Source organism: Dendrobates tinctorius, unplaced genomic scaffold (assembly GCF_039654945.1).
Source record: "Dendrobates tinctorius isolate UK_male_01 unplaced genomic scaffold, ASM3965494v1 ptg000043l, whole genome shotgun sequence".
NCBI lineage: Eukaryota > Metazoa > Chordata > Amphibia > Anura > Dendrobatidae > Dendrobates > Dendrobates tinctorius.
The window spans coordinates 20,254,889-20,282,500 of NW_027361711.1; the positions used below are offsets into that span (position 1 = coordinate 20,254,889).

The following is a 27,612-nucleotide window of genomic DNA, read 5'->3' on the forward strand; positions in this document are numbered from 1 at the left end:
CAGATGTCCACAAACCCCCGACCACCCCCCACACCTTCCCTGTCCTGTTCACAGGGTGCAATTTATTCCGACAATGTTTGTCATTCAGTTTAAAAGTATTTAGCATACTTTGGTTTTATGTGGTTTTACCATTTATACTGTTTATATAAAAAATACGGTTTTCAAGAAACGGTGTGTGTGTGTGAATATATTTCAAAACTAATATTTTTACAATTGATAAATGCAGTCCCAAGACTACCTCACTGCACTCAACCGACCAACATTTGCATTGAAATCTGCCCTCTCCTCTGCTAAACAGCCCTACTTTACATACCTTGTTTCTTCCTTATCCCACAACCACAAACAGAGGTTCAATACTTTTTACTCCCTCCTACACCCACCATCACCCATGCAAACTTCCCTAATCTTTTCTGAGGACTTCGCCGCGCACTTCCAAAAACAGATAGAACAAACACAGCATGTCTTTATTATTCAACCACCACAACCCCTTGGTATACCATACCAATGGCCAAACCCCCTAACCTCCTTATCCAACATCCGTTGAGGTGGAGCTTGCTCATCTTCTCTACAAATCACACTTCACCACTTATGCAGTCAACCCCATTCCACCTCCTAACCCAACCTCCCCAACACTATTTACCCCATCCCTAAACCACCTCTTCAGCATAGCATTTACTTACGGAACATTCCCTTCTGCTTTCCTGCCACAATCACACCTATCCTTAAGCCAACTCTCGACCCAACAGCCATGTCCAGCTAACGCTCAATGTTGCTGCTCTCATTCACTTCTAAACAACTGTAACATCATGTCCACACTTAACTTTACTCCCACCTCTCATCTAACTTGCTCTTTGACAATTTATCGGACAATACTCTATACTCCTCCTTCTAGATCTGTCCTATGCTTTGGACACAGTTGACCACTGCCTCCTACTACAGCTCCTCTCCTCATTTGGCATCCAAGACCTTGCACTATCCTGTATCTCCTCATACCTTTCCAAACGCACATCCAGCGTCTCCCACTACCTCCTCATCACACACTCTGTTGGGAGTCCCCCAAGGCTCTGTTCTAGGACCCCCACTATTATCAATCTATACACTTTGCCAGGGCCAACTCAAAGTCCCACGGATTCCAGTATCAACGTTATGCCGATTATACTAAGATCTACCTCTCTGGCCCAGATGTCAACTCTATGCTATCCACAATCCAGGAGCATCTATCAGCCATATCCTCCTTATCCTCTCGCTTCCTCAAACTGAATGTAGTCAAATATGAACTAATCATCTTTCCCCCATCTCACAGATCTTCCTTACCCGACTTATGTAATTGCCGACTTCACGTTTTCCCCCGTAAAAGGTATTCGCTGACTTGGAGTAACCCTTGACTCTGCCTTGTCCTTCGCAACACACATCCAAGCTTTCGCCACCTCCTGTAGCCTCTAACTCAAAAATATTTGCAGAATCCATCACTTCCCCTAACCTTGTTCTAAAAAAAATGCTTGTGAAAGCCCTCTTCATCTACCGCCTAGACTATGGCAAGATCTTTTTCTGTGGACTCCCTGCTGAAACCCTTGCACCTCTCCACTCCATCCTTAAGAACTGTGCCGCCCGAGTATTCATCTCTCTCCTCGCTACTCCTCCGCTTCTCTCCTCTGCAAATCTCTTCACTGGCTCCCATTCCATCAACGTATCAAATTCAATTTACTAATACTGACCTACAAGGCCATTTACAACCTGTCTCCCGCGATGTGTCGGGAAAAAACTCCAGATACCTTCGCCCACACGTATTTTCCGGTCCTCTCAAGACCTCCTTCTCTCCCCTACACAGCGCCACCAAGACTTATCCTGAATATCCCCCATCCTCTGGAATTCTGTGCACCAACACGTCAGACTATGAACCACACTTGGATCCTTCAGACGGAACTTGAAAAACAATTTTTTCTGGAAAGCTTACAGCCTGCAATGATACCCGCTGCCTCCTCACTCTTGGAGCTACCACCTCAACCAACACCAGAGCTGCAGCGACACCCCAACCTACTGTCTCCTTTGTTTACTGTAAGTGATAGATGTAATTTGTATGTTACCCCTTCTCATGTACAGCACCATGGAATCTGGACCCGTAGAAGTAGCATCGAGTAATCGCGAAACGGCCGTTGTCCGGCACATCCCTCCCCTAGCATTCCTCTAACGTCCTGCATGTCCATATATCTATTGATGGAATTCATGTCAAATAAAGACACAGTTTTTTAGCTATATTGGTGAGTGCTGCATATTCTTTTTTCATTTCACATTGAAATATTCATGTTTTTTCATGCAAGCAGCTCCGTTTTTTTACTCTAATATATACCGCAATACTTCAGATAAATAGCTCCGTCTCTAATGTGGTGATTTGTGTGCCCTAGTTTGCCGTTCATCGGTTTGCTCTTTGCTGTGATCATTATGTGGGTCAAATGTATAAAAAAAAAAGAAAACTTACCGCAAGGTGATGAGCAGCCTTTCCTCAGCAGAGATGGCTCTTCCCATGACTGTTTTGTCATAATTAAAATCTGGTGAAAATATGTCGAGTAGGCGATCAAATGCTTCTCTTGCCAGCCGGCAGAACTGTGGAAATTTCTCCGGATAGCTGTTAAAAAAAGAAAAAAAATGTTATTAACACACAGATAAGTATTGCACATGATAACAACAAACAACAAAACAACTTAAAAATAGTTTTGGTGCACAAGGAGGAAAAAAATCACTTGTTTGCGCTACTATATCTTACTTCCTTAAATCCTGGTAAAGAAGATTGAAGTGACCCTTGTCCATGCGCTCTTGAACAATCGGGTACACCCACATTCTTTTTGCAGCTGTTATCCTCCTCCTTGTACGAGAGCACTCCCATGGGAGAATGTACTATCAGTCCCAAATACATCCAAAGATTCAACCGATAACAAATCTACAGAAAGTATGTAACGGTAACTTCACATTAGCATTTTTTTTTTAAAGGTGTATCGCGTGCCAAAAAACGCATTTAAAAAAAATAAAATAAACATGCGTTGTTGCATGCAATTGCGTTTTTTATGCGCCTTAGTTCTCTAGTGGTTAAATACAGTATCTACAAATCTTTACGCCAAAACCGCATGCGCACTATAATGCAAACAACCGCATGTCCATGCGCATGCTGCATTTCCAGAGACCATTGTGCTTTATTTTGTTGCATTCCATAAAAAAGCGTTTGCATGTTTTTTTTTTTTTAAAGCCTTTTGTCAGACACAAAAATGAAAATGGCTGTGTATTGCACGCCTAAGGCTAGGTTTACATTGTGTTACAGCAACCGTTTTACGGATACATTAAATGGATGCGGTAAAGCAGATGTCATTATTGACATCTTTAGTGACCTAGCGCTAATGGTTTGTGATAACACATGGTAGCGCACAGGTACAATGCGCTACCTAGCGTTAGCCCATACAGTTCTATGCACAGCAAACGGGTGCATTCGCTGTGTGTTTACTGCCAACACACCACATTGCGGGGAAAAAAAAAGCTAATGTGAATCCAGCCTTACCTGCTCACTATGGTGGTGGTGCAGCAAAATCAGTGTGGTAAGCAGCAAAATCTGCATAATTTCTGGGCTCAAACACTGGCGCTGCACTGGAGGCATCTTCACTGTAGTGCAATACCAAAAAAACATGGAGTATAGGGGTTGGACTAGGAAATAACCTCACAAAAGGTTTTTTTTTTTTTTCTTTTATTCAACTTTGATGTAAAAAACGCTTCAAAAACGCATTAAAAACCGCAAAGAAAAACCGCATAAAAAACGCATGCGTTTTCCTTTAAGGGGGGTGCGTTTTTTTTCAGGAAAAATCTGCTTACAATCTGCAACGTGTGCACATAGCCTAACCCATAAAAATATTTTATTATAATTTAAATATTTAAAATATTTTTTTTTACAATGCATTAAGACTACTTGGCATTATACAAAGTGAGGGGAACAACATAATACATAGTATTCAACCATATGTTACAAATATTTCCCCAGCATACTATCAAAATCTAAATAAATATCCCCGAAACACGTGTTGGGGATAGTGGCACCATCACTGGAGCTGTGGTAAGCTATAACTATGTTTATAGAAGATGTCTGTTTATTTTGGGTAGCTTGAGTTACAAACTATTCTATTACTATGAATTGCTACTGTGTGGTATTAGAACCATTATGAAGACTAGTTTACTGGAGATACTATAACCACATGCTCGTTGTTGGTGTTGCTTTTTGTTTTGGATTCATGATCATGCACTATTGGCACTTTTTAGATATTTATGCACATCTGCTCGTGTATTTTTTAATATGATTATAATAAAATTGATTTTTGCATGTGGAAATATACGTTTTTTCTTTTCTTTTTCTCATACATAGTATTCAGTAGTGTTTTTAAGCCTAATCCAGCAAGTTATAACCAGCTACTACATATCAAAAATCTAAATATCACTTTTCCACATATAATAGGCATAAATAGTAAAAACAAGCAGGATGGCAACACTTATGTTGTGGATGGATTTACTTTTGATTTGGGTAGATTTACCCCTGTGCATACTGTGGCCTGTCCTAATTAGACAGAGTTTTATTGAGCGCTCAAAGAAGGAAAGACGCCAGACTTGGTTGGCAGCAATACCTCCCAGCAAAACTCTGGAAGTTTATTGAATATACTTGGTTTTATCAGATGTACAGAAAGGAGTGGCTACTCATTAACATAGAGGCTTTACTTCTTAGCTAATTGGTCAGTTTTAATGCATAAACATATATGGGCGTCGACCTAAGGTGACTTAAGCATCAGATGATTTAAGCATCAGATGATATACTGCTCTTTGTCTTACAATGTCAGCAATGTTCTGATATCGGCTGGCACATCTGGCCTAAACTTCCTCTTTCTATGTCTGGGACAAATATCACAAGACAATGCTATCATAAAATACCATCTGCTCCCCAGACTATCTCATGGGGGGGCAGTAGGTCATTTCCACCAACTAGTTACAAGGTTCAAACTGTGAATATGTATCTGTGTGCATATAAGAATATATAAGAGTACATGAGTATATAGCAGTATATGGAGTATATAGCCTATAGCAGGCAAGTGAGATCTATATGAAATACATATACATACATATTTCCTTAACAATCCCCCCTTAGATATCACTTGCCCTAAAACCCTGCTCCTGGCCCAAAGCGCTGCAACTCTTTTATGCTGCCAGTGGACTGACATATGCCTAGTGCACACATCCTCCTCTGTACAGACATTTCGCAAATGGGCAGTCAGGAGATCTGTCCCTAAAGGGGGTGTGGTGCAATGTAATCAAAGTCTCTTAGCAGTCTATGCAGTCAGTGCATGTGTATTCTCAGTCAGGTAGGTAATTTATTCAGTCAGAGAGGTCATCCACAACATCATTCCAGCTCAGGTGTATCTTCTGGTATGAAGGCCTTTTCCTGTAATGCAATGCGTGGATCCAGGTGGGGTTTTCTCTCCAGGTCGGCTGCGTCAGCACTTGGAGAAGGGTCATCGGATCTGGGATCAAGTGCTTCTCTTTACAGACTTTTTTTCACCAACACTCAGCAGTCTCCTGACTTCAGGACGTGCATACCGGGCACCGAATCTGGACCTGGCAATGAGGGAGAAAAACTCGAGAATGACATTAGCAAAATTCTTGATAAATTCAATTGCACATGCAGACAAAGTATCATATTGCATAGTCAACTGCTAAGTAAAGAATACCCTTAAACTGGGTTTTTTACCCAAATAAAGTCTCATATTGGTGGCAGCTTTCTCTGAGCCTACGGGAGTGTCTAATGCCAGGGTTTCAGAAAGTTGTGGGAAGCAGGGTGTATTGCAGTCCGCGCTGCCGAGATTAACAAATCACCTGGGATGCAAGATGTTGTAGCAGTGTACTCCTTTATTTCCTCCTACGTGTTTCGGCGCCCTTCCTGGCACCTTCCTCAGGGATAACGAGGAAACGAAAGCACTGAATTTTGTAACATACAATAATTGCCACAAAACCATCAGGAAATGTTTGAACACTCATTGGCATCTGCTTCAGGGTGACCCCATTTTGAAATCAATCATACCTGGGAAACCAGGGATAACATTCCGCAGAGCCCCAAATATAAAAGGAATAGTAGCTCCAAGTCGGCTTAAACAAAAAATGACCACGAAACCCAGCAAAGAACCACTGAAAAAGGTCTCAAAGTGCAGAAGAAATAGATGCCTCTGTTGTCAAAGTATACAACAGACAACCACCTTCCAATCTACCTCGACAAAAGAATCCTTTTCCATCAAACATGGTATGAATTGTTTAACAGAATTCGTTATCTATTTGCTTGAATGCCCGTGCGGATTGCAATATATAGGGAGGACCATCAGACCAGACCGCTTCACGAAAGGCTAAACAAACACCGTTCAAATATAAAGAATGGTTATAGAGCCCATGGTGTGTCACTCCATTATGACACCCATCACAACAGAGATATAAGAGCAATCAAACTAATCCCAATTGATCACATACAGACTATGTACCAAATAGGTTCGAACACCTAAAAAAACATGAGAAATACTGGATGTTTAAGCTGGACACATTAAAACCAAAAGGCTTGAATATAATTTCTGAATTGATATGAATTCCCACACCACGCTTGTGCTATATTGTTTGCGCCTGTATGGAGACCTGTGATCTTCCTGGGTATTAGAACCTAGATTTGCTGTACCAACAGATACACGATCTATGGGTGATACCACCACAACCAATATATAAAATAGTGACCATAAACACACGGAAGATGAGAAACACAGTTTTTAAGCCATTTTTAATAGTTTTAATACAAATTTTTTAGATATTTTATTTTAATTATTTATTATCAATAAAAAATTAAAAATAAAAACTTTTAAGAAGCAGTTGATCTTAGGAATAATCTGGTTTATATTTTATGAAGTTTATTTTAATAAAGAAGATTGTTTGTCAACATAAAAAAAAAAAAATATATATCCCTGAGGAATGTGCCAGTAAGGGCGCCGAAACGCGTAGGAGGAAATAAAGGAGTACACTGCTACAACATCTTGCATCCCAGGTGATTTGTTAATCTCGGCAGCGCGGACTGCAATACACCCTGCTTCCCACAACTTTCTGAAGGTTTTTCCACGTGCGAGTGGTTGGTGGAGGTCCTGCAGCAGCTGATTCTGTGATATACTCTCAAGCCAGTTGTGGGTTACACAACTGGAATAGGTGAGTGGAACTGTATTATACCGCTCATACTTCAAGTGTCACTAGTGATAGGGCACTATTGCGCCTCTTGTCCCCCCCACCATTTTTTGTATTAATGCCAGGGTTTGTCTGTCTCTTAGGCAAATTTTTTAGCATGCTGCTCTTAAGTGTCCCACCTAGTCTATGGTGTGGGATGGTGAGTAGTGTGTAGGTCTACGTCTGACCCTACTGCTGATCAGATCCCTTGTGTAAGGTTTGCTGTGTATGGGGGGTCCCTGATCACTTGCTATTGCTTCTGGAAACCCCATATCTGCACACTATTTTTGAGAGTAGCTTCTTTGCAGTAGTCTTCGCCAACTGGTTCCTTACTGGGAAGTCTTCAGGCCAGATGATGTGGGGGAACTTTTCCCGCTTGTCCGATGTTAAATTTGTCGGTGGCCGAACAGCTGCTGGGAATCTTCGCTGTTTTGGTGTGAGCCGAGTCCAATCAGGTCATTCATCTGTGTCTTCGATTCTGTGTGGGGGCCATGTGCCCATTGAACCACCGTAGGGTACACACTTTGAGATAGACTGGGTCTGTCTTGAGGTAGACGGTTTGAGGTAGACTAGGCCTGTCTTGAGGTAGACGTTTTGATGTAGACGGTTTCTTGGAGCCCAGTGCTTCTGGCCTTCAGCATCCAGCTCTCCTTCTCCTCCTTCCGAGTCTGATCCTGTTACTTCTTGTACAGGTTTCAGGAAGTCATCTTGTCAGGTTTAGTGACTGGGTTGTGGTAATTGACATTCTCTGAGCTGATGGTGGGATTTTAGCTGAGGTTTCGTCTCTGTCCGCGCCTCCCTCTGTATGAAGACTCGGGTTAGAGACTGTGTCAGAGGAGGACTTGGGACTCTTTGCATTGGTACAGGACCAGCCGGTATTCTCCGGGGTTGAGGGGGGGGAAGGTCAAACTGTTGTAGCCTTGGGATGCCTTCGGACTCATGCAGCTCGTCTCGGGGAGTGTTGCCGTGGACTGCAATCGTAGGACTGTGCTGGAGGAGAAGCTTCCCCACGAGAGGATGGTGGAGGACAATCTTCTGGAATGTCCTCCATCAAATACGTCCTTTCTGGTAAAGGTGGGCACCATTCTTCTGCCTCAGAATTCATATCTACGTCAGAGTCTTTGTCCTGGAAGTGATTCAGCTTGTTGACTGGTGGAGGAGGAGGCAGCAGCACTTCTGTCCAATTCAGAGATGGCATCTTCAATGGTTTTCCCATTGACTTCTGTTTGCCAGGTTTTCTCGTCTTCAGTCGTCATGTAGTAGCCGTCCGGCTCTATGACCTCTCCCATTTTCCATATTGTCTTCCTCTGGCTGCTTCTTTGGCTGCCACGTCTGCTGTTGATGCCCCGTGTCTCTACTGTGTTCAGTTTTCCGTGTGCCTTGGCCTTCAGCACTGCCACCACTTTTAGTAGTTTAAGAGCGTCCAGCAGGTCTGATGGCTCCATGGTGCTTCACGGTCGATCCGCTTGCTGTGATGAAGTTTCTTGCAGCCCAGATGGGTCCGAAATCAGGTGCCATGTCATGCGAGTACCTGGAAGTTTTCGTTCTTCGCAATCTGGCAGGTCTTTCGTCAGCTCTATCAGCTCCGTTTCTTGGGCTGACAACCTTCTGGACCATAGAATGTCTTGATTGCTGGTCGCTGCACATCCCGTGTGGAACTTTCCTTCATCATTTGCAAGGCTGGAGCCATGTACGGTATCTTGCAGATTTTTCATCTGAGGGTCCGTATCCGCATCCCCCCTTGGGAGTGGGAGTAGAGACAGGTAACGGCTGAGAGCACTGAAGAGTGGTGGAGAACAGCCTTGTCAGGAGGGCGTGTGCTGCGGGTATTGCTTTCATGCAGGAGGGCCCCCCCCCCCTTGCAACTGGATCCAGGCCAGCTGAGAGGTAGTCTAGAGGCCTCTGGTTTTCCTCCGTGGGTCTGTTTTAAGCCTGGCCAGTAGCATGACCTTCTCCATCTTGGTCCTTCTTTTTCCGTTTTGGTCAGGACGGGATGGCTTCTCGTAGTCAGGGAGGCCTAGAGTTGGCGCAGAGACTATGAAGTCTTTCAGTTTCCTGTACGAGATGAAGGTTGCACTGCGTTGATGCAATTGTACAGAGGCTGCATTAAGCCTGGAGCACCAGGGATCCAAGTTCTGCAGTACGAGACTAGACTAAGGAAGGACTGCATCTTCGGAGTTGTTGAGGGAGCCACCTTCTCCTCCGCGGCCCTCCGGTCATCTGTCAAGTGTTTCGTCTAGTGGGCGATACAGTGTCTTCAGGAACTTGCTTTTGACACCACTGGACTCTGTTTTGCAGAACTTACGTTGCTGCTCTGCCAGGCAGAGTAGAGGAGACATGGAAAGCGCTGTGAAGGTAGCGGTGTCGATGACTTCTGCATGCTCCGCAATCCAGTTGGTGGGGACGGAGGGCAATGCTCTTGCGAGCTGTGAAAGGCTGTTCCGGGCCCTCTTGAGCCTCACTGTCCATTTGTTCCGCACCCCCCTTGTGCATTTTCAGGAACTGGTCGTCCAGGTGAGGGGGAACATTGAGGGAAGCTTCGGGCAAATCCATTGCCGTGAGCACCGTTGCTGTGGCTGGCACGTTTGTCAGCAGAGTGTGCAGATCTGGCACAACTGGGGTTTCAAACACGGTTGCTTCGCTCACAGTCCTCAGGTTATACACCATTCAATCTGATCTGGTTCTCCTTTCACAGTCTTCCTTTTGATCGAGAGAAGCTGGGACCGCATGATGATTCCCGTGGGTGAGGCGGCTCAATCTGGCCTTGCTCTTCACAGTGCCGTGAGCGACTCCCGTCTTCTGGCACAGGGCTGGCAGGAAACCAAATCGTTTGCTGGGGTCCTTATTTTTCGTCAGAGGTGACGTTCAGCTGAGCTTTCTTGCTCTCACAGGGGGTCTTTTTGCTGGGACATCTTCTTTACCAGCCAGCAGCAGCTCCTTTCACCCAGCTTGATTTCTGGTCAGCATCTTGTTAACCAATTTGAGCAGCTGAGTGGCTGTCTTCTGGTCCAGGGCCTGAATTAACTTCAGGGAGCACCTTCAGAATCTTGTCCAAGATGATCCTCTGGCGCAGGAGCCAGAAGCAGTGCAGCCATTCCACGAAGCGGGTGTGGTCACTCTGGGTTGAGAGTTTTCCTGGCCCATGCCAAAGTTCTTAGGCCGTTTCTTGAATAGCAATTCCACTTAGACCTCCAGCTGGTCAGTCAGTTTAGCTCTGGGTGATGAGCTGCGGATGCTGGGCCTTCGGAGCGTCCGGGGTTGTAGACTTGAGTGACACCTGCACTGGCGCAACTTGAAGTCTCCCTTGGGCCATAGGCTTCTGGTTGCTATGTCCAGCACCTCCTTGGGTAGGCTTGCACCGGTTGTTCGAGCGAGGCTCTTGTAGGGCCACCAGCATGATTGATTCTTCTTGGGTCTGAGGTGGGGAAGAGGTCAAGGTCACACATCTTCATGGGACACTTTGGTCACCTTCAGTTCCTGCAGTAGGTCTGCGCTCATCAGGTGGGGTGAACAGGTCTCCACCGTAAACTGGAACAAGATGGAGTGTCCTGGCTGTGTCCACATGCTCAGGGGCTTGCAAGCTGGGGAACGTCCGTCTTGCCCTTAAATCCCCATACAAGACACAGAGTGTTCCGATAGACTGGTGGTGTCGGGGATTTTTACTTCTGACTGCACCAGTGTCCACAAGGAAAGATATGACAGCCCCCAGTGACTTGAGGTATTGGATTCGCTGATGGAGTTTCACATGTCAGGGGCGTGACGTCTGGCGGACCTGGTTTGCCTCTGTCCTATGGACAGGGTTCTTCATTGTCTTTTGTGTTTCTTTCTTGGCCTACTCCTCTGCATGATGACCTGGGTTGCCGGGGTGCTGTGCACTGGTTCCGGAAATGGCCAAAGTTGCCACAGTTGAAACACCTGACAGGTCTTCTGTCTCTGCAGGGTGGTTGCTCCTCCACGTCAGTGGCCATCACGGGAGAGCCTGTCCTCCGTACTCCTGGGAGGGACTCAACTCTTCTGGCTACTGTAAGCAAGACATCTACTGCTATTGTCCTGTACTCAGGCCTGGCCACTATCAGTAGTTTCTTGATTGGTTCTCTTAGTCCATGCACAAAGGCCTGTGCCAACATCTGTCCGTGTATCTGATCATGAATAGTGAAGCCTAAAATTTGGAATACTTACCTCTGCCATGAAACCTGTCTAGAGACTCTGTCTCGGCTTGTCTCATGTTATGCAGGCTGAGTGCTTGTCTGGTGTTGGCCCACTCTCTAAGCTGTTCAATTAGCTTTGATCCTGATTTCCAGGAATGCACATCTAATTCTGATGGAAGCTTGAGGTGTACCTTCATGATTTTAGAATACTGAACACCTGACTAGGGGTGAAGGGCACATAGTGTAAGAGTTCTGGCTCTATCTGCCCCTGCCTACTATGAAGCATAATCTCCTCTTAATGTTCATCAGAGGAGGAACTGTGCCACTGTGTGATTGTCTTTCTGTGTGTGTGTGTACTTCCCCCCCCTTGAGACTGGAGCTCCGTGTGGCACATAGGATCTTCAGTCTCAAGAGTTAGCAGGTGCAGTGTCTGATGGCCCACACCTCCCTTCTGCTATCTGTTGTATCGGGAGGGCACCTGTGTTGTCATGTGTGGGGGAGTGATTCACTTTCTTCTCCCGGTGACATAACTGTCTCTTTAGAAAGAGTCCCCTGTGGAACTAGGGACACTTCATTGTCTGGATCTGGCACTGGGCCAGCGGGTGACGATGAACTGAGAGGGGGGTGCGGAAAAAGAAGAAGAAAGGATGGAGGAGATGGTGAAGACAAGGAGGAGGGAGACGGGTGCAGTGGATGAGAGGGATGAGAGGTGGGCGTTGGTGATGAAGATGGAAAGGGAGAAGTAGGAGAGAGGAAAGGAGGAGGAGGAGAAGGGATAGGAGGCGGAGGTGAAGAAGATAGAGGAGGGAGAGATGGTGAGGGAGGACGAGGTATAGGAGGAGAAATAGATGAGAGAGGGGAGGAGATTGTGAGAATAGCAGAGATAGAGGGAGGAGGGAGATGGGAGGAGGGAAGAGTGAGGAGAGAGAAGATGGGGGGGCGGACTGCTCACCCCCCTGCCGTCACGGAAGGCATTCTTCGACCTGTGGTCCTCCTCAGACGGCACAGATTACCATGAAAACACTTTTTCCTACACATAAAACAAAAAAAAACAATCCTGTCTTGTTCACACTATCTGCAAGCACCTACTGCGGCGTTAAATGCTCTGTCACTTTAAGAAATGCAGACTGCAATTGAGCTCAACTAGCTACTTCCCTTTTTTCCTTTCAATACATTATGCCATTGTACAGCATATGGAGCTGCCTGTAGAAACCAACATGCTTAACTTTCTGAATAACACCTACTTTGTTCCAAAAACTTCAAAAAAAGGTAAGTGGTTAAACCTTTTAACACCTTGCAACCCCTTTTAACCTGCTTACAAGGGAACAAAAAGAAAACAAGAATATGGAAAATCAAAAATTGGCAAGATAACACAGGAATTACCAAAGCAGGTAAAAATTCAAAATTCTTTAACAAAAACTGGAAGAAAGAAGTGAAAACTACTTAAAAAAACTGATAAAATATGTCACAAAAACGTGGAAGAAAAACTCGGAAGAGAAATTAAGAGAGATAAAAAAGGAAAAATTTTTCTTTTTTCCTTAAAAAGATTTTTAAAGGATGAAACCCCCCAAAAATGGATAAAATCAAAATGTATATAGTATATAAAACTTTAAACCAACAATAAAACGGTTAATGTAGAATGTAGGCACCCAACTTCCTCTTTTTTCTGCCTGTGTCTTTCAGTGACATGAAGACGAAAAAAACAAAAACATTGATATGCTCAAAAAGACCCAGCTTTCCCGAAAATTCTCACACTGCAGTAACAAAAGCCTCTACCAAAAATGCAAAATAAAAGATAAAATAGGGAAAAACAGAGTCCAAAATATAACAATATGAAAAAAAAAAAAAAAAAAAAAATATATATATATATTATATCTATCTATCTATCTCAGGGGCACACCCTGCAGGCAAAAGAGGAAGTTTACAATAAAAAAGGCAAAACACTTTCTGCTTCAGATCTTTGCGGAAACCTGTCATAAATTCACATATAGACGTCCGGGGAGAGAGATCGAAAGCCCTTCTGTGACACGTCAAACAGCTGCTGACAACCGGTAACTGCCAATCACCCATGGCGCTTTGGTTAGCACCGGGATGTATCACCCTCCGTCTGCTGGGAGACAGGAGCCGTGATATCCCATTAGATTATCACCCCTCCGTGTGCACCAGAGAACCGTGATAATCTCTCCAGTGATCAGTCTGTGATATCCCACCAGTCTGCCGCATCCGCGTGTGTGCGGGGACTGTGGCAGCCGAGGGATTCACCTGTGATGCCTCCCTTAAGCTGACACCTCCGTGTATGTGTGCGGGGACCGTGACAGCCGTGGGGTGGGATTCACCTGTGATACCTCCTTGAAGCTGACACCTCCGTGTGTGTGTGTGCGGGGACCGTGACAGCTTTTTCAGAGGAAACCACCTGTGATATCCCATCTAAGTCAAGACCTCCGCATGGTGCGGGGACGTGATATGACTTAGTCAGAGAGACTCAGTCTTGTTATCGCGGTGTCTCAGCAGCTACAAATCAAGTCACAGTCTCCACCAACTCTCACCCGAATCTCAGACACACAGGATCACAGTAGACACTTAGCTTATCCCAGGGTTTGGATTTCCTCGTGGACTTTTCAACACTACCTGGGTTTGGTGACCACACTGACCGGCTAGAGTTGCTGACCCGGACTGGGCACAGGGAACATTCAGGTAAGATAACTAGATTTTCTTACCTTACTTATGGAGTTGCGCAAATCTCCGTTCCCATGAGCCAAGACCTTGGCCGGCACCTCTGTCCTCTCTGGTCAGCAGGATCCCCGTGCGTTTTCGTCCACGGCCTCGCTGGGCGCCACTTGTTGTGGATAGATTTACTTTTGATTTGGGTAGATTTACCCCTGTGCATACTGTGGCCTGTCCCAATTAGACCCGAGTCTTATTGAGCGCTCAAAGAAGGAAAGACGCCAGACTTGGTTGGCAGCAATACCTCCCAGCAAAACTCTGGAAGTTTATTGAATATACTTGGTTTTATCAGTTGTACAGAAAGGAGTGGCTACTCATTAACATAGAGGCTTTACTTCTTAGCTAATTGGTCAGTTTTAATGCATAAACATATATGGGCGTCGACCTAAGGTGACTTAAGCATCAGATGATATACTGCTCTTTGTCTTACAATGTCAGCAATGTTTTGATATCGGCTGGCACATCTGGCCTAAACTTCCTCTTTCTATGTCTGGGACAAATATCACAAGACAATGCTATCATAAGATACCATCTGCTCCCCAGACTATCTCATGGGGGGGCAGTAGGTCATTTCCACCAACTAGTTACAAGGTTCAAACTGTGAATATGTATCTGTGTGCATATAAGAATATATAAGAGTACATGAGTATATAGCAGTATATGGAGTATATAGCCTATAGCAGGCAAGTGAGATCTATATGAAATACATATACATATATATTTCCATAACACTTACATATATAAAAATGATGAGACAGGTCCCCACCGCACGTTTCGTATTAAAACTTCCTGAAGAAGTTTTAATACGAAACGTGCGGTGGGGACCTGTCTCATCGTTTTTATATATGTTAGTTTTGCCATCCTGCATGTTTTTACTATTTATGCCCCTGGCGGAGCTGTGGAGTCGGAGTCGTGGAGTCAAAGTCTGTGAACTCGCAGGACCTGCTCGTGGTGACATAAGACATATCTGCGAGTTCACAGCCATGGACGTCAGTGAGAGTGCCATCTGAATTTCACAACGCGATCGCTCGGACATCACATGGGTGAAGTGAGTTCATTGGCCGTGAACTTGCAGGACCTTTCAGACAGCACCGCGAGGAGAACTTTCTCACACTTGCAGTGCCATCAGAAAGGGAATAGCAGTTCACAGGCACACACTGAGCACATGGTGCACAGTATCTCTGCTGGATAACAGGCTTGTATGGATGCATCATGCAGCCTGCAATCTAGATGTAGCAGAGATGGAGCGGTCGCGTGACAAATAGCATCTCTGCGGAAAGGTGAGGAATTTTTTAAAACAATTTTTAAGTCTTTTACAGATGACGAGGACTTCGGTGGAATTAGGGGAGGTCGTAAGTACGGTTTAATTAAGAATAATTAAAAGGATCGTGTGTCATTATTTCAAACACAGGACTTTATTCTGGCTGTGATTTGACTGTACACGGCCGATGAATTGCCGGCTTTTCAAAAGCGATTGATAATTAAAAATCAGACAGCAATCGCATGGTGCGAGTGAGGTGTGATTTTTGCCTTGCGCCCATTCACTTGCATTGGCGAGTCTCATTCAATAAACAAGGATATTCGCAGCCTGAAATTTTTTTCCAGGTACAATTTCACCTGAGCAAAAAATATCGCAGATGAGATGTAATCCATTGAATAACATTGGTCAGAGCGCAATCCAATTTTTTATTCAATTGCACTAGACATTTTTCTTCAGGCCGGGGTCACACTTGCGAGAAACTCGCAGGAGTCTCGCACCTCAATAACCCAGCACTCGGGACCGGAGTGTGCGGCTGCATGTATTTCTATGCAGCTGAACGCTCCGGTCTGAGTGACGGCGGCAGTGCTGGGTATTGAGGTAAGAGACTCGTGCGAGCTTCTCGCAAGTGTAATCCCGGCCCTAAAGTGAAAAACAGCAACGGCCACAACAGGCAGGTCATTACTAGTGATGTGCAAACTTGCTAGAATAAAGTGTTATCTGAGCACGCTACAGTACTAACCGAGTGTCTTCGGTGTGCTCAGTATGTTGGACTTGCTGCGCCTGCATATCTCGAGCTTGTAGACAGCTGGAACACATGACATGCAGACGTAGTAAATCAAACATGTTTGATGAGTATGCCAAAGACACTCAGTTAGTACTCAAGCATGCTCACATAACACTGTTTCAGAGCATGTTCACATCAATAGTATTTAACTACGTACAACCTGGTCATAAAAAAGGACATATGTTTAAAAAAAAAAATTAAAAAAAAAAAATTACCAATCTCCCAGTGGAGCTTAGCATCACCTTCATCCCAGCGAGGGAATAATTTCCGGCAGATTACTTGCCATGCATCAGCCTTTTTATGACGATCACTATAGTTTGGGCAAGCTACATCCCAAATTATTACAGTCATTGCTTCCACCTTGCAAAAATAAATGAAAAAGTAATCAAATGCAAGATGAAATTAAGAAAACATTTATGACAAAGATACAAACATACACATGCACAACACATGAACATGTACATAACAGCATGAGCATCACAAAGTGTACCATTGCAAACAATCGGAGGAGGGTGAAGTGATCAGATAGTATTTTCATTAGCTATGTAAGCAGGGGGAACAGTTGTTGTTTGAGTAGGATATGGAAGGGTTCAGACAGGATCTGTCAGAGAAGTGTCACCTTGCCGCGATTGACGGGCACACATGAATTGGCCAAATCATGCGGTAAGAACCTTCACTTTTGTAAGTACATCTTGCTGAGGGACAGAGCGTTTGGAAGCTGTTATTTCCTTTGACATCATATGTCTTGGCATTCACTGTGCTTTTTTCATATATGTTTTGCAGTCACTGCAGCTTGCACCTATTCACACTTGGAAGGTGCTGGTCAGGTTTTTTTGTACAGCTATTTATAGGGGGGTTCGACTCCCTCTGTCTGACACTTGCACTCCTCCCGTTAACCTGCAGGTGTTCTCAACCATTTCTACTTGCCCATTCACTTGTAGGTTTGCAGCCCAGGAGAGACTTGTTTGTCCATTATAGTAGGGTTTTTTTTTTAACCAAAAGTGGCTTATACAGTAGGATATGGAAGGGTTCAGACAGCACCCGTCAGAGAAGTGTCACGTTGCTGCGGTTAACGGGCACACATGAATTGGCCAAATCATGCGCTAAGAACCTTCACTTTTCTAAGTACATCTTGCTGAGGGACAGAGCGTTTGGAAGTTATTATTTCCTTTCGCATCATATGTCTTGGCATTCACAGAGTGCTGCTGTGCTTTTTTTCCATATATGTTTTGCAGTCACTGCACCTATTCACACTTGGAAGGTGCTGGTCAGGTTTTTTTGCCTAGATTATATATATATATATATATATATATATATAGATAGAGAGATTATATATATATATATATATATATATATATATATATATATATATATATATATATATATATATATATATATATATATATATATATATCTCTATCTATATATATATATATCTCTCTATCTATCTAGCTATGAACCCGTTCTACGCCCGGGTGGCGAGCATTTTTATTTGGTGTATGGTCTCCTATCCTGCTATGTGCTGCCACCCTATCCTGGTACGCATGGCACCCCTTATTCCTATCATGGTATGCATGGCACCCCATTCTTCATCCTGGTATGCATGGTCCCCTCACCCCCCAATCCTGGTATGCATGGTACTCACTCATCCCTATCCTGGTACGCATGGTCCCCTCACATGCATGGTCCCCCTCATCCCCCAATCCTGGTATGCATGGTACTCCCTCATCCCTATCCTGGTATGCATGGTCCTCACCCCACAATCCTGGTATGCATGGTACTCCCTCATTCCTATCCTGGTATGCATGGTACCCCTCATCCCCCAATCCTGGTATGCATGGTACCCCTCATCCCCCAATCCTGGTATGCATGGTACCCCTCATCCCCCAATCCTGGTATGCATGGTACCCCTCATCCCCCAATCCTGGTATGCATGGTACCCCTCATCCCCCAATCCTGGTATGCATGGTACCCCTCATCCCCCAATCCTAGTATGCATGGTACCCTTCATCCCCAATCCTGGTATGCATGGTACCCCTCACCCCCCAATCCTGGTATGCATGGCCCCCTCACCTCCCCTATCCTGGTATGCATGGTACCCCTCACCCCCCAATCCTGGTATGCATGGTACCCCTCATCCCCCTATCCTGGTATGCATGGTACCCCTCATCCCCCAATCCTGGTATGCATGGTACCCCTCATCCCCCAATCCTGGCATGCATGGCTCCCTCAGCCCCCAATCCTGGTATGCATGGCCCCCTCACTCCCCCTATCCTGGTATGCATGGTCTTCTCACCTCCCCTATCCTGGTATGCATGGTCCCCTCACTCCTAAAAGTACACACACAAAAAAAAAAAAATTTATACTCACTAGGGTGACCGGATCTCATATGGGGGGGAAAAATGTCAGAATCTTGTTCGTCTGGACCCCAACAAAACGATTCCCCTTTCCAGATATTGAGAGAGACAAAATTTGAGCTCGATCAAACGACGTTAACCCGTGCCGCTCGTCGCTCAAAGTTTGAAAAAATCCAAATTGAGGTATTTTAAGATTTAGGTATTTTGCATAGTCGGTTAGACTATAAAGAATGTGACAACAACATTGCAGAAATAGCCCTGACCAAATTTTCGAACCATTTGTGGTATTTGAATGCAGAGTTGGTGGGATTATCGTTTTTTGATCCCACCATTACAGACAATGAAAAGTTGTTAATGGCTAATAAATTGCTCAGTAGCACAGATGAACCATCAGAGCACGCTAACCTACATGAGTTGATAATTTTACATAGTTATCTATTCTAGAGCTTTTGTTAAAGTAGTTTTTGAAACGTCAGAATATAATGCTCGGCATTTGCTTACAACTTGCAGGACATATTGCTTTTGTTCTTCATCTTTTGTCAGAAGGTCGTTAAAGTCGGTTACTTCCTACCTCTTTTAATTTTTCTTTCCTAACTTTTGGATTTACAACCCTAGCGTGTTTAATTTTTCTTTCCTAACTTTTGGATTTACAACCCTAGCGTGCTCTGATGGTTCATCTGTGCTACTGAGCAATTTATTAGCCATTAACAACTTTTCATTGTCTGTAATGGTGGGATCAAAAAACGATAATCCCACCAACTCTGCATTCAAATACCACAAATGGTTCGAAAATTTGGTCAGGGCTATTTCTACAATGTTGTTGTCACATTCTTTATAGTCTAACAGACTATGCAAAATACCTAAATCTTAAAATACCTCAATTTGGATTTTTTCAAACTTTGAGCGACGAGCGGCACGGGTTAACGTCGTTTGATCGAGCTCAAATTTTGGCTCTCTCAATATCTGGAAAGGGGAATCGTTTTGTGGGGTCCAGACGGACAAAATTCCGACATCCATTTTTTGCGGTCACCCTAATACTCACCCTTCTTTCCTGTGCTCCAGCGCTGTTCTGCTGGAGGCCGGGGCAGGAGTGCGGCCGGAATTACGTATGCCTATAGCGCTGTCCGGCGTCATATTTCTGAAGACACACTGCAATTGTGTCTTCAGTAAAACTGCACCAGATCGCGCTATGCGCGTGCACGATTCCGGCCACACTCGTGCCCCGGCGCCATATTGCTGAAGACACACTGCAAGTGTGTCTTCAGTAAAATGGCGCCGGATCGCGCATGCGCAGCGCGATTCCGGCCGCACTCCAGCCCCCGTCTCCGGCCGAAGAAAAGCGCCGCGGCAACGCTCCTCCCGGTCAGGTAAGTATGGCACTGGAGATGGCGGTATGCAGTGTGTGTGGTACTGGAACTACTAACACAGGAAAAGAAATATGATGTCATTGGAATCACTGAAACTTGGTGCGACGATACACATGATTGGAATACAAGGCTAGAAGGATACAACTTATTTGCAACTTGATAAACGAGGTGTCGCATTGTATGTTACAAACGCGTATATCTGCACAGAGATTGAAGCTTCAGAGACTGGGAGTTCTGTGGAAACTGTTTGGGTAAGAATACAAGGACAGAACAATGGAAAGGACACCATTGTAGGCATTTACTACAGGCCGCCCGTGCAAGCTGAAGATATGGATGAATTCGTTATGCATCAAATGGCCAAGTTCTCCAAAAAATATGACATAGTAGTCATGGGAGATTTCAACTATCCAGACAATTGTTGGGAATCTCTCAGGCAAAACTAACAGGTCAAGGAAATTCTTATCCTCTGTTGCTGACAACTTTATCTTCCAAAAGGTAGGGGAGAAAACAAGGGGATCTGCTACCTTGGATCTAATCCTTATAAACAGGGAGGAAATGGTTGAGGAGGTAAAAGTGGCTGGGACCCTAGGAGGTAGCTACCATGCTATTTTAGAATTTTGGATAACTAGAGGAGGAAGACCTGTGAAGACTCAGACGTCAAGGTTAGATTTCAGAAAGGCAGATTTTAAGGGATTCAGAAAGTGAATTGGAGGGATCCAATGGCTGGATATCCTTAAAGACAAAAATGTCCAGGAAGGATGGGAAATCTTGAAAACTGAAATTCTCAAAGCACAATTTTTAACAATTCCAAAAAAAAGAGGGAGGAATAGGAAGCATTTAAGGAAACCAGGATGGATGAACACAGAACTTAAGCACATGCTAAAAAGGAAGAAAGAAATGTTTATAAAATGGAAAGAGGGAGGCATATCTAAAAGAATATAATGCTGTTTGCAGAACCTGCAGGGCACAAATCAGATATATCCTAAAGCTGACAATGAATTGAGGTTTGCAAGAGACGTCAAAAGCAATAATAAAGGATTTTGGGGATATGTCAAAAGTAAAAGAAAAGTCAAAGATGCTATAGGATTTTTACAGGATGAAAATGATGAAATGGTAAGACAGGATGTTGAGAAGGCCGAATTTTAAATTCCTATTTTGCATCTGTTTTCTCTCAGAAAGGAAATGTAACATCAACTGTTCTTCACTGTCCTATTAAGGGAATAGAAGAATCCAGAATATCTATAAACAGAAAGATAGTGAGGAAAAACTTAGCTAACCTAAATGAATTCAAGTCTCCAGGTCCAGATGAATTACACCCCAGAGTACTGAAGGAGATAGCAGAAGAAATTTTTGAACTCCTCTCCATAATCTTTGAAAATTCTTGGAGAACAGGAGACGTCCCAGAAGACTGGAAAAGAGCAAATGTTGTTCCTATCTTCAAAAAAGGGGAAGAAGGTGGACCCAGGCAACTATAGGTCGGTGAGTCTGACTTCTATACCAGGAAAGATCTTTGAACAAATTATTAAACAACATGTATGTCAATACCTGGATAAGAATGAAGTGATTAAACAGAGACCGCATGGGTTTGTAACTAATAAATCATGTCTGACTAACTTAATTTCCTTCTATGACGGAATCACTGATTGGGTAGATCAAGGAAATGCTGTAGATATAGTATATCTTGACTTCAGCAAAGCATTTGACAAAGTATCTCATACAATCCTTATTGAAAAAATGACTAAGTATGGAATGGACAAGGCAACTGTTAGGTGGATTCATAACTGGCTTAGTGATCGGACCCAAAGAGTCGTCGTAAATGGCTGCACATCCAGTTGGAAGAATGTCTCAAGTGGGGTACCACAGGGCTCTGTCCTGGGCCCTGTATTGTTCAACATCTTTATCAACGATTTAGATGAAGGAATTGAGGGTAAACTGATTAAATTTGCTGATGACACAAAGCTAGGAGGGATAGCTAATACTAGAGAAGAGAGAGAGAGGATTCAAAAAGATATAAATAAACTGGAGAAGTGGGCAGCAACTATCAGAATGGTTTTTAATAGGGAAAAATGCAAAGTACTACATCTGGGCAATAAAAAAACCATATACAGAATGGAGGAATAGGGCTAAGCAACAGCACATGTCAAAAAGACTTGGGTATACTAATAGATCACAGACTGAATGAGTCAACAGTGTGATGCAGCAGCAAAAAAGGCAAATGCAATTCTAGGATGTATTAACAGAAGCATACAGTCTAGATCAGTGGTCCCCAACCTTTTTTGCACCAGGGACCGGCTTGAACCAAGACCATTCTTCCATGGCCCGGCAGGGCGGGGATGGAGGTGTGACAGGGGCGGGGCTTTGGTCATAAGGGGGCGGGGCTATGGACGCAGTTGTAGTTTAGCAGTGCATATTTATCATTTAATTATAACATTTTTAATGTGACTCAACTCACCATAGGTTTTGAATGAGTGGGAGCACCTGGCTTGTTTCTGTTTCAGTGGGAGCACTGGGCTACTTCTACTGATGACCGTCACTGCTAATGATGATTGGAACCTACAAGGAAATGGAGCATTGAGCACTTAAGAACAATTGTACTGGAGTACTGTACATGCTGATTATTTTCTAATCATCAGAAAATGTATGTGTGGTCCCCCCCATCCAGCTCTGTGTGGCTCCCCCTGTTGTATGCATGGCTCCCCTGTCCCATCCTGTATACATGGCTCTGCTCCCACTCTCCCTCCCTTGTATATATGGCTCCGTTCCCACTCTCCCTCCCCTGTATATATGGCTCCGCTCCCACTCTCCCTCCCTTGTATATATGGCTCTGCTCCCACTCTCCCTCCCTTGTATATATGGCTCCGCTCCCACTCTCCCTCCCCTGTATATATGGCTCCGCTCCCACTCTCCCTCCCCTGTGTATATGGCTCTGCTCCCACTCTTCCTCCCCTGTATATATGGCTCCGCTCCCACCCTCCCTCCCTTGTATATATGGCTCCGCTCCCACTCTCCCTCCCCTGTATATATGGCTCTGCTCCCACTCTTCCTCCCCTGTATATATGGCTCCGCTCCCACCCTCCCTCCCTTGTATATATGGCTCTGCTCCCACTCTCCCTCCCTTGTATATATGGCTCCGCTCCCACTCTCCCTCCCCTGTGTATATGGCTCCGCTCCCACTCTCCCTCCCCTGTATATATGGCTCTGCTCCCACTCTCCCTCCCCTGTATATATGGCTCCGCTCCCACCCTCCCTCCCTTGTATATATGGCTCCGCTCCCACTCTCCCTCCCTTGTATATATGGCTCCGCTCCCACTCTCCCTCCCTTGTATATATGGCTCCGCTCCCACCCTCCCTCCCTTGTATATATGGCTCCGCTCCCACTCTCCCTCCCTTGTATATATGGCTCCGCTCCCACTCTCCCTCCCCTGTATATATGGCTCCGCTCCCACTCTCCCTCCCCTGTATATATGGCTCCGCTCCCACTCTCCCTCCCCTGTATATATGGCTCCGCTCCCATTCTCCCTCCCCTGTGTATATGGCTCCGCTCCCATTCTCCCTCCCTTATGGCTCCGCTCGGCTCCCCCATCCTCCCAATCATACTTACCCTCACGTCGCTGAACTTCCTTCCCGTCGCTGCACGTCCCTGCATCTCGCGGCGCTTCAGCTTCTTCCTGTGCGGAGCGGTCACGTGATACCGCTCATTAAGGTCCATGAATATGGACGCCACGCCTATGGGAGATGAGTGGCGTCCATATTCATGACCTTAAATGAGCGGTAGCACGTGACCGCTCAGCGCTGGATGAAGCCGCCGCTGGATGAAGCCGCCGCGGGATGCAGGGTGAGTATCAGCTGCTGCACCGCCCCCCGGCTCCCCTTGTGTCCGCGGACCGGCAAGGGCACTGCAACGGCCCGGTGCTGGGCCGCGGACCGGCGGTTGGGGACCCCTGGTCTAGATCACGTGAAGTCGTTATTTCCCTCTACTCCTCTTTGGTCAGACCTCTTCTGGAATATTGTGTCCAGTTTTAGGTACCACATTTTAAAAAAGACATCAACAAACTGGAGCAAGTTCAGAAAAGAGCGACCTGAATGGTGACCGGTCTGCAAATCTTGTCTTATGAGGAAAGGTTGCAGGATTTGGGAATGTTTAGTTTGCAAAAGAGAAGACTGAGAGGAGACTTAATAGCTGTCTACAAATATCTAAAGGGCTGTCACACTGTAGAAGGATCAACTTTATTCTCATCTGCACAAGGAAAGACTAGAATCAATGGGATGAAACTGAATGGGAGGAGACACAGATTAGATATTAGAAAAACTTTTTGTCAGTTAGAGTGATCAATAAGTGGAACAAGCTGCCACGAGAAGTGGTGAGTTCTCCTTCAATGGAAGTCTTCAAACAGAGGCTGGACAGACATCTGACTGGGATGATTTAGCGAATCCTGCTTTGAGCAGGGGGTTGGACCAGATGGCCCAGGAGGTCCCTTCCAACTCTACGATTCTATGATATCTATGACAAGTTTTCCAGTCTTCGTAAGGTGCACCCCATCTCTAGCAAGTAGTCCATCGTATAGGTAATTCACTCCGTGATCCAGAAATTCAAATCCTTGCTGACGGCACCATCGACGTAGCCAGTTGTTCACCTGCAGAATCTTATTCCACCTCCTTGTTTCATGGCCATCCACAGGGAGGATGGAAGAGAAGACCACCTGCGCTCCTAGTTCTCTCACTTTCTTGCCTAAGTTCTCAAAGTCACTGCAGATGGTTTCCAGGTCGTTTCTTGCTGTGTCATTTGTCCCCACATGTATTAGCAGGAATGAGTAGTCATCAGTAGGTCTGAAGAGTCCTGATATCCTGTCAAGACACATCTTTAATTTTTGCACCTTGAAGACAGCACATTTCTCTTGAGGTTTTATCCGGTCTGCAGATAGCGACCTCTGTTCCTCTCAACAGGGAATCCCCCATGACCACCACTCTCCGTTTCTTCTTCACAACATTTTTCTTTCTCCATCCAGGAGGATTCTGAAGGTGTGCAAGGTTGCTGTTTGTGGGAAAAGTCTTATCCTGATGTATTTCTTCATCGTTCTCCTGCGTGAGAGCCTGGTACTGGTTCCTGAGCAGTATGGGTGCTGACTGGGGACAGGTATGACCCAGCCAACTACAGAGGCATGTGTCAGCAGCAACCTGGGAAAGCTATTCAACAGAATCCTTAACAAGAGGATCCTGTTTCCTCACCGAGCACAACATCCTCATCAAGAGCCAAGCAGGGTTCATGCCGAACCACCACACCACTGACCACTAGAGTTGAGCGAAACAGGTCGGCCAGATTCATAAGTCGCCGACTTATGCCAAAGTCGAGTTTCGCCGACCGAGAGAGACTTGCATTGGGTTTCGTGTTTCAATCGGACCTCCGACTTTTCCCGATAGTTGGCCGATTTCGTTCGACTAGACTTGAGAAAGTCAGGTTTCATGAAACCAGACTCGACCCTAAAAAAGGCAAAGTTGCTCATATCTACTGACCACATCTATATCCTGCACAGCATCATTCAGAGACACATCCACAATACAAAGAACGCAAAGATATACGCCTGTTTCGTGGACTTTAAAAAGGCCTTTGATTCGGTGTGGCACCAAGGCTTAATCCTGAAACTGCTGGAGAGCGGAATAGGAGAAAAGACCTACGATGTTATCAAAAGCTCCTACACCGAGAACCTCGGCAGCGTGAGGGTGAACGGTAAAAGAACGGCTTATTTTCAGCAGAGCCGGGGAGTCAGAGAAGGCTGCAGCCTAAGCCCAACGCTCTTCAACATTTACATCAACGAACTGGGTACCGCTCTGGAATCTTCCACAGCACCAGGTCTCACCCTCCAAGACGCGCAGGTGAAATTCCTGCTGTATGAAGATGACCTGCTGCTTCTGTCACAACAGAGAAAGGCTTCCAAGCCAACCTGAAAATCTTAGAGAAATTCAGCTCCACCTGGGCACTACTGGTCAACCTAAAGAAAACCAACATCATGGTGTTCCAGCACCCTTCATTTGTCCTCAACAACTGCGGTCTTACAGGAACGGACAAATATACCTACCTGGGCATAGAGCTTCAAACAAGCCATAGAGACCCTGAAAGACAAGACCTGCAAAACCTTCTATGGCATCCGAAGGAAAATACCATCTGAAGCCACCAGTGAGAGTCTGGTTAAAAATCTTCGACTATCATCACCCCAATCCTAGTGTATGGCAGCGAAGTCTGGGGTCCTCACACCTACCCAGACTGGTCAAGTCCAGCCCAACAGAAGTATTCCACCTGGAATTCTGCAAGCACCTTCTCCAAGTCCATCGGAGCACCTCCAACAGTGCTTGCCAGGTCAAGCTGGGCAGATTCCCTCTACACCCAACGGTTCTAAGAGGGCATTGTCATTCCGGGCTCACCTATATAGGAGCAATCCAAGCTCCCATCACCATAAAGCCCTGACACATGTAGGTGAAACAGAAAAAACAGGACCCTTGGAACAGCCCACCCAAACCCAACCTGAAAAGAACACCAATCACAACAACCTGACAAAAGCCGGAATCCGGAAGATGGTAGACGAAGGGCATGAGAGGTATATCAGTGATTGGAAGAACGACATCATCTGCTCACGAAACTGACCATGTACCGTAGTCTACAGAGAGACTACAGACTGGCCCCATACCTGGAGAAACTCCCGGACCCCAGAGACTTCAAGACCCTGAGCCAATATAGACTCGGTTCCCACAGTCTGGCCATCAAATCCGGCCGACACAGGCAGAGCTACAAGCCCAGGGAGGAAAGACTGTGCCAACACTGTGACCAGGAGGCCCTGGAGGACGAAACCCACTTCCTGCTACACTGCTCCAAATACTCAGCAGTGAGGGACACTCACTTCCAGAGACTATTCAATCTCTTCACGGATTTCATCACCATGAAGGAGGAAGAGAAAACATATCCTGCTGGGGGAAGAAGAGAGCAGTGGAAATAGAAGAACGGTATGTCAGCGAATGTCATAGACTGCGAGAAAGAGAACTATGATATGCCTTGGACTTCTATAGCCCCCATCCCCCTTTCCTATGCCATTGTACACTTGCTGTGGCAAAACTAATGTGTATTTAGTCCTGCCAATAAAGCTTCTTTGAATCTTGAATCACTACCTCACAATAGCTCTTAACAGCTCTCTTACCAGACACTACCCCACAATAGCTCTTAAATAACACCTCTCTACCAGACACTTCTTCACAATAGCTCTTAATTAACACCTCTCTACTACCAGACACTACCTCACAATAGCTCACTGTCACTATGGGCACCTCACTAACCACACCCCAAAGCTCTTGGCTGTGAGGTGACTTCCTGCTGGCCATGACTTTACTTGCTTCTTTTTTTGTGCAGAAATGATACCTGCATTTTTGCAGCATTTTTTCCAACACCCATTCAAGCCAATAGGTGAAAAACGCGAAGTAAAAACGCTAAAAGAAGTGACATGCGCTATGTCTAAAAAACTCAGCAAAGCACAAAATCCTGATCACACAAAAAAATCAGTGTGTGCATGAGATTTCTGAAATCTCATAGGCTTTTGCTGGTAATGGAAAAAGCAGCTGAAAATTAGCATTAAAAAAAATGAAAAAAAACGCAGCAAAAGTCCTGTGTGAACTTACCCTAAAGGTATATCCCTGTAAGTGTCACCTCATAAGTTCAAAATTTAGA

The 27,612-nt window shown here is 45.1% G+C and overlaps 1 long non-coding RNA gene across 7 annotated transcripts in view; it reads right to left on the reverse strand.

Moving 5' to 3' along the window:
- Nucleotides 1-4,022: 4,022 nt before the first annotated feature.
- Nucleotides 4,023-27,612, reverse strand: part of LOC141088970 (uncharacterized) — a 96,350-nt gene continuing 72,760 nt past the window's right edge. For 2 of the 7 annotated variants that reach the window (XR_012232113.1, XR_012232111.1), the window contains 3 exons: nt 16,396-16,540; nt 12,364-12,441; nt 4,023-5,634 (listed from right to left, as the gene is read on the reverse strand). This is a non-coding gene — a long non-coding RNA (uncharacterized lncRNA). Of the gene's footprint in view, nt 5,635-12,363; nt 12,442-16,395; nt 16,541-22,192; nt 22,458-27,612 lie in introns of those variants that run through there. The other 5 variants (XR_012232115.1, XR_012232114.1, XR_012232110.1 and 2 more) reach the window with 4 other exon arrangements.